Source organism: Eleutherodactylus coqui, chromosome 1, assembly GCF_035609145.1.
Source record: "Eleutherodactylus coqui strain aEleCoq1 chromosome 1, aEleCoq1.hap1, whole genome shotgun sequence".
Taxonomy (NCBI): Eukaryota; Metazoa; Chordata; class Amphibia; order Anura; family Eleutherodactylidae; genus Eleutherodactylus; species Eleutherodactylus coqui.
In genome coordinates this window covers 424,615,584-424,631,136 of record NC_089837.1, presented here as the reverse complement: position 1 = coordinate 424,631,136, position 15,553 = coordinate 424,615,584, and positions in this window count along the sequence as shown.

The following is a 15,553-nucleotide window of genomic DNA, read 5'->3' as shown; positions in this document are numbered from 1 at the left end:
TTGTAACCCCGCTGGACATTCAAACTCTACGCCATAGCGCAGGTGTTAAAAAAAATATCAGGAAGATAAGACTCACCTTATCTTTCCCACATGTAGTTAATACTATGGGCAAGTCCTATCTTTTCTTGCTCATACAATTAACAGGCGAGAATCCCAATAGTTAAAATGAAACCATTAAAATCAGTGGCTTCATTTTGTCCCATTATGCGGCTGTGGAACTGCCCTCAATGTAGCTGCAAAATAAACACAGAAAAGTCCAAGACGTGAAAACTTTTGTAGAGACTATACATGACTACATCCTGACCAAGCCTGACCAAGGAGCTTGATAAGGACCCTTGGACGGGTCGAAACGTCGCCAGTTTTTTTATGGAGAAATACAGAAAATATTTTGGATACATCTGATGCTGCCTGAACCATACTTTGTTTACATCCTGACCAAGGACTTGACTTTAGTTCAGACACTTTTCATCATTCTGATTCCCAGTCTGCTAAGGACAATGGTTTGGATTAATTCTCCAAGCTCATCCCAACTTACAATTTGTCTTATAGTATGTTAGCAAGAGCAAGAATGTCAGGTCTTGGCCTATCTCTGTCCTACATCACACAATGCAGGAGACTCCATAGATTCCTATGGGAGTCTATGGGAGCCATTAGAAAAAGGAAGAGGGGGTGGAGTTTAGCAGAGGCTAGTGCTGCTAGGCATTTAAAGTGATTAAATAGTAGTGCTGCCTACCTAGGGATTTCAGGACTGCGGCATTATTTCACCGCAATATGCCGCAACCGGCCATGTGAATAGACGGAAAAGTCAAGCATAATAACCGTGACTTGGTCACGACTATTCTTTGTTCATGAAATTTTATGCCCCCATGGTCACAAATTTATCGCACAGCTAAATTACCATTGAAATAACGCCCGTATGAAAGAGGCCTTAGAGCTGACTCACATGTACGTATTTACGCAAGTATTTGCATGCGAAATACGCATAGAATAGAACCCATAGATTGCAATGCATTTTCTCACAGTATGCGTCTTCACGTACGCATTTCGTGTGTGTGAAAAAAAATGCAGCATGCACTAACTTTGTTCACATTTGCACACCAAAGACCCCATAGGAGTCTATGGGGGTGTGCAGATACGCATACGACACCTGCACGATTGTGCATTACGCTGCACAATTTTACTGGGAAAAGTACATAGGGACTAATTAGGCTGCACAGCCTTTATTAATCACAGCGCCGGACATGGTCCCAGTCAGCACAAGAAATGCATTAAAATCCGATCTTCGAGGCACAAAAGCGTTATGCTTTTGAGTGTGTTTTGCGCATACATCCTTGGATTAGCAAGGGAACTGTCTTCTCTTAAGCTATTTTCCATCTCAGATGCTTGAAGGTGAAGTTTTCTGAAATAGAATCTGTTTTACTCATTTAACTTGTGTCTGAATATTCTTAATGCCTATCTAATGGAAAGCAAAGATATGGTGAATGACCTCTTGTCTCCAGAGGTCACATAAGAACATTTGTTATTTACTATACATTTTCTCTTTTCTGATTCATGAATAAATTTCTGAGTTGTTCAGGAATTAAATGTACATTTGAAGAATATTGTGAGAATGATTTGTGAATACAACATACTCAGTCTTTTCTTCTGTAAGCTGGAATTGTACAAGACATTACAGAATTGCAGCTGAGGGTGCTTGCATTGATAGAATGACTTCTGCTTTTTACCAGCCATTTCTTCAATCACCTAAACCAATTTAATGTTAAGTCCATAGCTTCAGAAAACCTTACAACACAGCATTGATGGGTTAACAATGAAAGTATATTTATGTTCAGAACCGTCAAGAGGAAATATTTGTGTATAACCATAAAATTCAATACACTTACTGTAGAGACTAAGCATTTGAATGCTCACAGTTTAACCACATGTATTTTCATGTGGTTTTTCCACATTTCATTCATAATGTGTTAATAGTGCTGCTGTCTTCTACATTATTTCACAATATGTGAATACACTCTGAAATATCTTTTAGGGCTTATTCCGACGTGCGTATATCGGCTGGGTTTTCACGCCCAGCCGATATACGCTGTCTCTCTCTGCAGGGGGAGGAGGCTGGTCGGGCTGGGAGAAGTGCACTGAGCTCCCACCCCCTCTCTGCCCTCTCTCCACCCCTCACCACTATTTGCAATGGGAGGGGTGGCTAGGGATGGAACTTAGCTCCGCCCTGTTCCTTCCCTCCCATTGCAAACAGTGGCGAGGGGCGAAGAGGGGGCAGAGAGGGGGCAGGAGCTCCTCCCCCTGCAATGAGGGACAGCGTATAGTGGCCGGGCATGAAAACCCGGCCGATATACGCACGTCGGAATAAGCCCATAGGGAAAGTGTCACCGACTTAATGTTTTATCACTAATTAAAATGATATACAGATACATTTTTTTCTAATGTGATTTATTTTTAGTTTTATTTTTAGTGCATTATTATGGGGGCAGCCATTGCACCTGAGCGGGTGATTTGTTCATTAGAAATATTTGCTTTACAGCAGTCTAAGTCATAAAATTCCCTATTGAATTCTCTGTTAGAATGTTGTTTGCATCCTTGTTAAAATGTGCAGAGCTCACAGTGCACATCATGGATCTTGTATTATCTGCTCATAGCTTTATATTAGAGATGTGGACATACACACTAAAGAGTCACTCCAACAAAAACACATTTTTCCATCCCAGTGCCCCTCACCTGATCGACAGGCACATACTGGAGGTAACCTCTATGTATTGCCGCCGCATCAATGCAATGGAGCCCCTGTCTGATGCTTATCAGGCACCATCTTAAGAGTGAAAATGATTACTTTCACTTTCAAATCTATCCTGTAATTTATTAGAATAGAATTAGCTAAAGACTATACCATGTCTGTGTGTTGGGGACAGTTATCAATACATTCTATATTCTATGACATAATCTACAGACCATGAGTATACAGTCAGTAGGATGAGCTATGATATCCTCTATTATAACTATGTGACAGGAGCTGTGTGAGCATCTTCAGTAATTGTGACAGGACTGTCTGTGTTCCTTTGGTAGCTTCCATGTAACAGCATCACACACTGAGAAACTGACTAATTTCAGACAGCATAACTCCAAGTAAATCTGAGCCTGTCAGAATTGAGATCACATGACTATCTGAGGTAAATGAGGCTTGGAATTTCAGATAGAAAGAAATACCTAACCAAGGTAATCCTAGTTGACTTATATATATATACTGATGGGTAGCTATTAGAGATGAGCGCGCGTACTCGCTAAGGCAAATTACTCGAGCGAGTACTGCCATTTTCGAGTACATAAAACTTTATCCAAAAATGGCAGCAGGAACGTTCAGGTGCAGTAAAACAGGTATCAAAATCTTTATTCCATCTTCAGTAATCACGCAATGTTTCGGCCGTTACAAACAGCCTTTGTCAAGCATGTTACATAAAACCACAACCCCCCTTAAATAGTTTAAAACAAGGAGATTGCAAGTTCAACATTGGTTAATAAGTTGTAGTTCCTCCTACCATTTAATTAGCTATCAGCTGCACCGTAGCCACTCCTGTGTCCAATCAAGGATACTCCGCAGCGGATTTTAACTCTTCTCCTGCCCGCGGATCCGCATCCCATAGGGATGCATTGACCACCCGCGGGTAGATAAATACCTGCGGATGGTCAATAAAAGGGATTTTAAAAAAAATGGAGCATGAAAAAATCTGGACCATGCTCCATTTTCGTGCGGGTCTCCCGCGGGGACGGCTCCCGTGGGCTTCTATTGAAGCCAATGGAAGCCGTCCGGATCTGCGGGAGACAAAAATCGGAATTTACTCACCCGCTCCGGTTCTTCTCTTTGCCCCGGCGCCATCTTCTCTCCGTCGCGGCCGGATCTTTTTTCTTCGGGCCGGCGCATGCGCGGGGCACGTCACCGACGTCACTGACGTGCCCTGCGCATCCGCCGGGCCAAAGAAAGAAGGTCCGGCTGCGACGCAGAGAAGATGACGCCGCGGTGAAGAGAAGATCCGGAGCGGGCAAAAGGTGAGTTCATTCTTATTTATTCTTATTTTCAGCGCTCATGTCCGCGGGGCAGGAGGGACCCGCTACGGATTCTCCATGGAGAATCCGGAGCGGGCCTGATTTTCCCCGTGGACATGAGGCCTAAGAGAAGTCAGGGTGCCCCAAGGTAAACTTTTGCACCCGGGTCCATGAGCCTCTAGCTATGTCCCTGTATCTAAGGTATATGCCACCTTTATCCTTTATTGTAATTCGGCCTATGATCATAATAAAATAACTATTAAAACGTATTTTATACAAAACATAAATTGCTTGTCTATTGCAAGAAGTGTGAAAACTGCGAAACTTCAAAACTTATTTTTAAATATAGATAGTGACATAAGGAAAAAAAACTACAATTAAAGAAAAGCTCCAGAAAGGTATAATATTCTACACCTGGAAACCATAATAGAAAATTTGAAAATCTAAGCAGTTACAACTATTGAATAATTTGCGTACTTTACTTAAAAATAATACATATTGCTTAGTGTAGATTACAGTACTCCCATAATGCACACTGTTGTCCATTACTGTTGAATGCTGCTTTCTCAAAGAAGTGAGACTGCTAAACTGTTTTAAAATCATATGTTAAAAAGGGCACTTGAGAAATGCATTTTTGAAAATTATAATTTGTGTGAGAAAACTCTTAAGCAGATTCAGTATAAACCGATTATTAATACGTATAAAAGCCTCTCTACTTTCCCTCACACTTAATCTTTACAAATATTAATATGTTACAGGTGACATCTAGTGAAGAAATTTTGTCTTTGCAATAAGCATATTTTCAATAACTGTAAGACACATAATTGTAATCTTATTTGTTTTACTGTTTATGATTGCATTATTACCATTATTGCTGAATACTGTAGGCATATTATGCTTGCAATTATCATATGTACTCTGTACTAACACAATCTTAGATATTTTAATGGGTTTTAGAATTTAAATCAATGTTATTACTATATACCACACTATTTTAATACTTTTATTCAGAACATTTAACCTATTAGAGATACATTTGGAGGGAAAATATGTGGAACAAAGCAGTAAATATAACTTAGCTTCCATTATCAATACAGAATATTTATTGAAGTCAGGAATGATAATAGAGAAGTCATATTTACAAATAGTGAAACCTTGGAAATACACTGACTGACAATCCCACCTTTGCATTCCACACAAAAAAGTTTTTTTCTTAGATGAATTTGCAACTACATTATAATCTATATACTATATAGTAGTCCTTTCAAATAGACTATTTCTTAGGCTGGCTGTACACGAACGGATTTGAATTGAGGAATTCGCAGACAATCCGCGGTAATATTCATCCAGTGGAAGGCATGAATGTCCACAGCCTTGCTTAGATGTGCGGACGTGAATTTTGATTTCTGCGAGCGCAAACAAATCGCAACATTCAGTATGGATTCTGCACAGACAGGCTCCATTGATCCTTATGGAAGTGTCTGAATCGCAATGCATCCACAATTACAGATGGGTGCTGATTTATAGGCGGAGAATTCGCAGGTTGTTTGGAGACCAGATAAAAAGATGAATAAAAGAAAGAAGGAATGTGGGGAAAGACAGTGCAGGAAAGAATTTTTCAGAGCTGCATACACCATTATTATCCAGTGCAGTAACAATGGTATTCGATATGGGCAGGTTCAATGGTCTCATGTAGGACTTTTCGATGATCTGAGAAACAATTGGAGCGACTACCTGGAAAGAAGCCTGAAGGACAGGGCCTGGGAAAGGCTGACATCCCAGAGCTTTGAAGAGCAGTGGACCTCTGCCTCTATCAACGCTAAAAAGAATCTCTGTAAGCATTGTTTGCTGTTATTTTTTGCAAATGCCGTGTATGATATTTGTGCATAGAAAATTTAATGCTGGGTGTGTTTGGAATACCGTTAATGTGTTGTGTAGTTTTGGAGCATTGAAATACTTATATCTCTTTTTTTTGCTTTTTTGCTCTGTTGCAGTGAATGACATCAAGCAGAAGTGGCCAAGCGCCAGAGACCAGTTGTTAGGTCAGCAGTTCAGACTTGTCCTTCACATGCTGTTTCTGGCAGACGTGGGCATCATCCTGTTTTTCCTGTAACTAGAACTGCTGCATACTTCTTTCCAGCACTTTAATGGTTATCTGCTCCATTGCCTCCAGCTCAGCTGTGGGACATGGTAAATACCTCTCTATTTAGCTAAGCTGGGAGTCCTCCTTCATTGCCTCAGTTTTGTTGTATGTTTGCTTCTGACAACCACCATAGGTCTCATCTTTGCTTGTTCCATTTGTGCTTATCTTGTGCCTTATCGGAGTTCATGTGTTTATGGCTCTCTAGTCTTTGTATGTTCTCTGTCTTGTATTCGACTCAGTCTTGTCCATGTACTCTTGTCCTTTGCCTTCCTGTACCTACACCACTCCTGGTCCTGTTCTGTGCTATTGGTGTATACCATGATGTGTTCGGTGTTCCTTCAGGGTTAGTCAGGTCCTAGAGGAAGATCATGCTTCTAGACAGGATTGCACCTTATCTTCCTGACTAGCATAGGGTAAGGTTTCACTCTCTGTTAAACACTACCAGTCTACTTCTCATTCCCATGCATATTAGGGGGCTTTGACTGCATTGGGGACTTTCTGGAGGGCAAATTAGTGAACCTGCTTTTTATTCCCTTTGATTTTAATGGGAGGCAAAATGGACTATCCAGATTTATGATAATTTACATGAATGCAACACAATACTTACAAGAATCGATTATTCCACTACACACTCATCACTAATCGCAATCACTACTGTGATCTCCAGCCAAGTACTCAGTATTCAGGAAAAAAAAAATCAACCACAGGCAACAAATAGAAAATTTGACAATTATGGTTTAGATTGATTTTTGTAATACAATTGGAGTAATATTGAATATACTCACATTTGGAGGGGGAAGGGGATCAGGTGGCACTCATGATTCCAGAAAAACTACCAAGTTAAATATCAGAGGTATCTCCAGAGGAATTTTTTTAGCATTGATGTTGTTTCAAGGATACAATACTTACAATTCTCTTCCTTATTTATCTATTTAATATAAATACACCCCTGGAATAAACCTCAGTACATAAATACAGCAACAGAACCAGCTTGATTGCATGTCTAGAATTTTCCTATCATGCACTCAGATACTGTCTCTACACAGTGATAGTGATTACAATATGGTTATCTCCAGTGATCAGAGGTGATGTCTTTGTTCGCAGTCAGCTGTATTCAGTTTTCTTCTCTCTGGATTCAGACCACCACTGAGATTTCTTCCAGCCATGACTCATTTTTTACACATTCTCCTCATCCTGCTTCCACAAACCATGAACTTCTCCTTATAGAAACAGTACCTCCTTATAGGAACAGTACCACTGCCGTGGTCCAATTAGGTAAGAGTGCCCCCATTGTTGTCCCAAAAATTAATAGTGCCCTTGCTGTGGTCCCAATAAGTAACAGGACCGCTATGTGACTCTATTCAATAATAAGACCCCTTTTGTGGTGCCTTTTCCAAGTGTTTGCCATGAACCTTTACCCCAAAAAATACAAATACCTTTCAGAAGCAGTAGCCCTGAATAGTCAACACCATTTTTTTCTGATTGTAAAATCATTGCAATCCACCTTTGAAATGTTCCTACCCACTTTATAAATGAACTGTTCAAAGTCAACAGAGCTGTTGTCTTTATTCCAGCAAAAAAATGACAGCTTCAGTCATTGCAAACATACTGCTAATCTTGTTTCAAAACGCATGTAACATCACAATACTAGCTAGTAGAGATAAGCGAGCACCAAAATGCTCGGGTGCTCGTTGCTCGAATCAAACTTTTCGTAATGCTCGAGAGCTCGTTTCGTGTAACAAACCCCATTGAACTCAAAGGGCAACTCGAGCATTTTTGTATGGGACCGATGCTCCGCATAGGCGATGACTTGTCAAACACCAGAAAACATCAGAATGTCATGAAAACACCGCAAAAACGGATAGGGAATGGCAGGGGCAGCATGCATGGCTGCATCTGAGGCTCTCAGGTCCCACTATTAAGCCAAAATGGGGGCAAGAGTCTGGCGTCACCCCCCTAACAATTTACTTCAGACAAACCCTCATTAGCAAGGCACACGTGCTGGCACATCTTAGCTAAGCACCACACTACCTGCAACCAAGGACAATCACTGCCTGCGGGTGATAACTCTGCCTCTTCTCCTGGGTTACATGCTGGCATTGCTGGTAATGACAGCCTTAACCAGGGAATCAGCACATATTTAGATATTCAGCTAAGACCATTTGTAGAAGCTCTACAGGCATACATCAAAGACACTACAGGTGTTCTCAAGCGCCTGGAAGGGATAGTTGTGTCTCCCAATACTAAACTGGCCAGTTTAGACGTGGAGGCACTATACAGTTCCATACCACATACAGGAGGCTTGAAAGCCGTAGACTTTTACCTAAACCAAAGAGGCACACATCTCAAAGAGCATAACAACATGCTACTGAGTCTCCTAACGTTTGTTCTTACAAGAAATTATTTCCTCTTTGAGGGGAAACACTAACACGAGCTCAGGGGTACAGCAATGGGGTAGGGAGCACATGCTCCCCAGTTATGCCAACTTGTACCTGGGCTGGTGGGAGGAGACAACTGTATTCTGTGAGACTAACGAGACTTGGACCACATCAGTGGAGCTCTGGGTCCGATTCATTGATGACGTGCTGATATTGTGGACAGGAGAAACAGAAGACTTCCACAAATTTTTAGATCATCTGAACGACAACAATTTAGGTCTATATTTTACAGCAGAAATCGATTCCCTAAAGATTACGTTTTTGGATCTCCTTATAACCAAATTGGAAGATGGTTCCCTGCAGACCTCCATTTTTCACAAAGCCACTGCCACCAATACCCTCTTGCAGGGCATTCGAAAGGGTCAGTTTATCCCCACAAGACGAAATTGTTCCTCCGATTGTGACTTTTCAGTCAAATCTCAGGAGATGAGTCAGAGATTTTTGAGTAGAGGATACCCTCGGGAGGTGGTAGATAGAGCTAATGATTTTGCTAAAAAAAATGTAAGAGAGAGGAATTCTTGAAAATAAAACAAAGGTCTAATGGAGATGGGAAGATTCGAAAAGTAGGCACGTAAGACGATCAATCGAAAAACATAAGAAACATCCTGAATAAATACTGGGACATTCTTCTGAGAGACAAGGATCTTGTCGAGCATCTTCCTATGAAACCCCTGATTACATATAGATGTGGACGAAACCTGCGTGATCGACTGGTACATAGCCATTTTACATCACAACTAGTACCTGGCTAGGATCTGAACCACTCAAGGGCACATATCAATGTGCTGGATGTAAAGCTTGCAGGTTTATAAAACGTGGAGTGACCTTTACCAGTTCATCTACCGGAAGGACATATCAAATAAGGCACTTCATAAATTGCAGGTCGACCGGAGTCATTTACAAAGCCACGTGTCCCTGACAGCTTGACTATGTAGGCAAGACTATTCGTCCATTTCGGAGACGAGTGCTGGAACATGTCGGTAACGTTAACCAAGGGGACAACACCAGCCTCGCAGTACACATGCGAGAAAAACACAATAATGACCCAGAGCTAATAAAATTTCAGGGCATCGAAATAATCAGGGATATTGGAAGGAAAGGAAATGTGGACAAAAGACTATTACAAAAAGAAACTCGATGGATCCACAGACTGGATTGTTGCGTTCCCAAAGGCCTTAATGAAAGCTTATCATTCACTGCATTTATATAGATAATGGTCGATGGTTCAAGGGACAATTTTTCCGAATATAGGAATTGTGTATTGCATGAGTACCTATTTTGGTTGGTGTCGTTACAACAATTTAAGGCACCACATATATTTGGTTTACTATGAGCATGTGTAGTGTGCAAACGAATATCCTCATGCCCATATAGTCGGTAAAACTTCCTCTAGTGGGCTAATGGGATATAATACATATATGGACATAAACATATAAAATCATAATTGTTGTGTCTTATATTTTCAATAACAATATGATTGATGCACCAGAAAATATCCGGCACAATTATTATGAGCATGTGTAGTGTGCAAACGAATATCCTTATGCTCATATAGTCGGTAAAACTTCCTCTAGTGGGCTAATAGGATACAATAAATATATGGACATAACATATAAAATCATAATTGTTTTGTCCTATATTTTCAATAACAATATGATTGATGCACCAGAAAATATCCGGCATAATTAACTATGAACAAGTGCTGGGTGTAAACGTTAATCACTTGTTATTATAGTGGTCATAATAGTGGACCCAACATATAAAATTAACAATCATTGTGTCCAACATAGTCAATAACAAATATGATTAATGCACAATAGAATATCTGGATATTTACCATAAATAAGTGCAAACCATAAATGATATCCACTTACTTATAGAGCTGCTATAATGTCCTATAGGGGTTAATGTGGTATAATAAACACATGGTGAAAACCATTATTGGTGCCTTTTTGTTTCATCCAACTTTTTGTTTCATCAGATTTAGCTATAGATGTAACCAACTGTACTTACAGCCGTATGAACTCATGTGGCAATACATTAGTTATATTTACAATCTGGGGATGAAAATATGCTCTGCAACGACCATATCTATAATATAATAATATATGTACCATCTGAAAGAATTGTATTTTTAAATGTAGTATTTGCCTATGCGTTAGTCCAAATATGAATCAACACCATGTCAATTTAATTCATCGTCCCATCAGGGGTAAACTATGTCCTGCTCCCGTCTCATGGCTATCAGCCGCGTCCCCGAGCGCCGCGTCGCCATGGCACCCGGGCACCGCCACGTCATCAGGTCTGCGCCCAGCCGCTGGATGGCAATGGTTGGCGTCCCGGACCTTGGATGGCTTTGCGCATGCGCGGGACCGCCGTTCCATCGCGAGAAGTCGGCCAAATAGCGTATCTGACAGGGAGAGCTTATTGGAGCAGCAGTGACGGGCCCCCTGTGTAGGAAGGCGTGGCTTGAGCTATTTAAGCCTTGAGGTAAGGCTACAGTCCATCTCTGCTCATTCATTCACAGCCGCTCGGTCTGTTCACATCAAAAACTTGTCCCATACCATCCTGATGACGCAGCTACATTACTATTAGCTGCAGAAACGCATTGATGGTGCTATAAACTAATAGGAGGGGCTAAAAGTAGTTATGATAGATGGCAAAATCAAAATCTATCTGACTCTAATAAATTTCCCCTGCTGATGGTGCTAGAAATTAAGAGAAGGGGGTATAAGGAGTTCTGATAGATGGCAAAACCTAAATCTATCCGTCTCCAATAAAGAACCCCCTGCTGGAGATGTTGAACATAAGAATAAGAGAAAAGGGGTTAATAATATTCACATAGGAAATTCTGTTGTGGCTCTATATAACCCCAAAATAGCCACCCGGAAATAAAAACATGGGGGCTACTTATGAATGAATGAAAGCAAGATATATATATATATACACTACCGTTCAAAAGTTTGGGGTCACATTGAAATGTCCTTATTTTTGAAGGAAAAGCACTGTACTTTTCAATGAAGATAACTTTAAACTAGTCCTAACTTTAAACAAATGCACTCTATACATTGCTAATGTGGTAAATGACTATTCTAGCTGCAAATGCCTGTTTTTTTGTGCAAAATCTACAAAGGTGAATAGAGGCCCATTTCCAGCAACTATCACTCCAGTGTTCTAATGGTACAATGTGTTTGCTCATTGGCTCAGAAGGCTAATTGATGATTAGAAAACCCTTGTGCAATCATGTTCACACATCTGAAAACTGTCTAGCTCGTTACAGAAGCTACAAAACTGACCTTCCTGTGAGCAGATTGAGTTTCTGGAGCATCACATTTGTGGGGTCAATTAAACGCTCAAAATGGCCAGAAAAAGAGAACTTTCATCTGAAACTCGACAGTCTATTCTTGTTCTTAGAAATGAAGGCTATTCCATGCGAGAAATTGCTAAGAAATTGAAGATTTCCTACAACGGTGTGTACTACTCCCTTCAGAGGACAGCACAAACAGGCTCTAACCAGAGTAGAAAAAGAAGTGGGAGGCCGCGTTGCACAACTAAGCAAGAAGATAAGCACATTAGAGTCTCTAGTTTGAGAAACAGACGCCTCACAGGTACCCAACTGGCATCTTCATTAAATAGTACCCGCAAAACACCAGTGTCAACATCTACAGTGAAGAGGCGGCTGCGGGATTTTGGGCTTCAGGGCAGAGTGGCAAAGAAAAAGCCATATCTGAGACTGGCCAATAAAAGAAAAAGATTAAGATGGGCAAAAGAACACAGACATTGGACAGAGGAAGACTGGAAAAAAGTGTTGTGGACGGATGAATCCAAGTTTGAGGTGTTTGGATCACAAAGAAGAACGTTTGTGAGACGCAGAACAAATGAAAAGATGCTGGAAGAATGCATGACGCCATCTGTTAAGCATGGTGGAGGTAATGTGATGGTCTGGGGTTGCTTTGGTGCTGGTAAGGTGGGAGATTTGTACAGGGTAAAAGGGATTCTGAATAAGGAAGGCTATCACTCCATTTTGCAACGCCATGCCATACCCAGTGGACAGCGCTTGATTGGAACCAATTTCATCCTACAACAGGACAATGACCCTAAACACACCTCCAAATTGTGCAAGAACTATTTACAGCAGAAGCAGGCAGCTGGTATTCTATCGGTAATGGAGTGGCCAGCGCAGTCACCAGATCTGAACCCCATTGAGCTGTTGTGGGAGCAGCTTGACCGTATGGTACGCCAGAAGTGCCCATCCAACCAATCCAACTTGTGGGAGATGCTTCTAGAAGCGTGGGGTGCAATTTCACAAGCTTACCTCAACAAATTAACAGCTAGAATGTCAAAGGTGTGCAATGCTGTAATTGCTGCAAAAGGAGGATTCTTTGACGAAAGCAAAGTTTGATGTAAAAACAATGTTATTTCAAATACAAATCATTATTTCTAACCTTGTCAATGTCTTGACTCTATTTTCTATTCATTTCACAACGCATGGTGGTGAATAAGTGTGACTTTTCATGGAAAACACAAAATTGTTTGGGTGACCCCAAACTTTTGAACGGTAGTGTATATATATATATATATATTCAGCCTTAAACTATAGCTGGATTTTGATATATATGTTCCTTGAAAAATTTCTATGGATCACTGATTCTGATTGCATGACTTTGGACCTTATGATGAAAGGAGGTGTATGAGACTGGTCAATAGCATTATACAGACTCTGTGATTTAATCTGAGTTCAAATTGCGCAATATATATAATAATAGCAACAAGAGAACTCGTTGCTGTTCAATTTGATATTAGCATTCACGATAGATCAAAACACCGGTGAATACAGTCACACACCTCGTGTTCATCTAGAGGATGATACTATAGTAGCGAAATATACCGTGAGACTATAGCATCAGGATATACTGTTGTAGTACTATGACTAAGATTCCATAATCAGAAATAGTCATAGAATAGACAAACAGTTATCCAAAGGAAAAGTATTCCGTTTGTAATACCATGATTAAGAGTCCCTAATCAGTAACAGTGAGAGGACAGAAAAACAGCTATACTAAAGAAATATCAAAAAGCTGGTGCTATTTTTACACAAAGAGGCACGAAACATACATGAGTGATCATGCATTTTTATTTTAATTTCATTTGAATAAAGGTTACATTTTAACAATTAGTGGTTCCCTTTGGTGATAGAATGCTGGCATTGCTGTCCAACCCCCCTGCATGAGCCTGCGTCCACAGCACACCCAAACTTTTCCCTGCACAGCATTCAGCTGGCCTCATGCCACACACTTGCTTCATAGTCACACCACCCTCATGTTTATTTATAGGTGCGTAATGGATGAGGAGGAACAGGAGGCACACGGAGGGTTGGCAGGGCCAGGCAGCGACCCTTTTGAAAGTATGGGCGATAGCCCACAATGCTGTTGAGAATTGATGATAAATTGACGTACGATCATCATTCCCATCCTGTGCCACCTCCGTCACAAAACTGTCAGGAGCCGCAAACGTGGGCCTAAAGGGTACTCAGGTGCCAGCACTTCTACACATCTCCACAATGCAGCAATACTCTGTGTGGGAAGCACATGAGCGGGCCCAGGGTGAGGCTCGGTCCCAGCCTCCACCTTGTGTGACCCATGGTGCTGCGAGTTACATAGCAATGGGAAATCCATGTGTCCCCACACAATTCAGTCTGTGTAGGTGTCAGATAGCTCAACAACGCAATGGGAAGTCTTTGAGTTCCTTGGGCTCGCCTATGCAGTCGGTGCACAAAGATGGTATTACACAGGAAGAAATTAGAGTGCCCAAACATGGCAGAGTTTCACCCTGCCAAGGACCTCGGCCTACATTTCTGCCCTAGTCAGTCAGTGTATTTGTTCAAGGTAGGTAAAATACCGTGATGGGAAGTCTTTGTGCACCCACAGCATAGACAGATCCCTGTAACATTTCTGTAGCAAGAGAACACGCGGACCCCGGTAACATTTCTGTAGCAAGAGTATAGGCGGACCCCTGTAACATTTCTGTAGCAAAAGTATAGGCAGACCCCTGTAACATTTCTGTAGCAAGAGTACAGGCAAACCCCTCAAACCATTCAGTAGAAAAGGTATAGGCAGACCCCAGTAACATTTCTGTAGCCAAAGTATAGGCGGACCCAAGTAACATTTCTGTAGCAAAAGTATAGGCAGACCCCAGTAACATTTCTGTAGCAAAAGTATAGGCGAACCCCCATAACATTTCTGTAGCAAGAGTATAGGTGGACCCCAGTAACATTTCTGTACCAAAAGAATAGGCAAACCCCTGTAACATTTCTGTAGCAATAGTATAGGCGAACCCCAGTAACATTGGTGTACCAGGAGTATAGGCGAACACCAGTAAAAATTTGATTACCAAGAGTATAGGCGAAGCCTGGAAAAATTAGTTTGCTAACAGTAATGGCCTGAAAAATTAATGTACCAAGAGTACAAGTGTACCCCAGAAAAATTGCTCAACCACGAGGGCAGGTGAAAGCCACAAACATTTTTTGAAGATAGAGCTCGTTATTGGTTTATTTGTAACAGAGCCTGGAGGCAGCCCTCCACAAAAATTGGTTTAAGTTTAACTTTTAAAACTTTAAAAACTGATAAAACTTTAAAAAGTTTTAAACAGAGCATTTTGGGCCTTTTAGAAATTGGCAGCTTAGCGTGATGACATGCTGTTTTAGGAGGAGGAGAAGGAGTAATAATATCCAAGAGGGATACACAAAGCTAATTCTCCACTTTTTTGGGGTGATAGAGGATGCATTTTCCTCCTGCTGCAGCGAAAAGATTCTTTAAGACCTGCTGCTTTCCACCGGTGGAGAAGAGAAGTCTGGGGAAATCCAGCCTTTGTTCATCTTTATGAGGGTAAGCATGTCGGCGCTGTCAGTTGACAGGCGGGTGCGTTT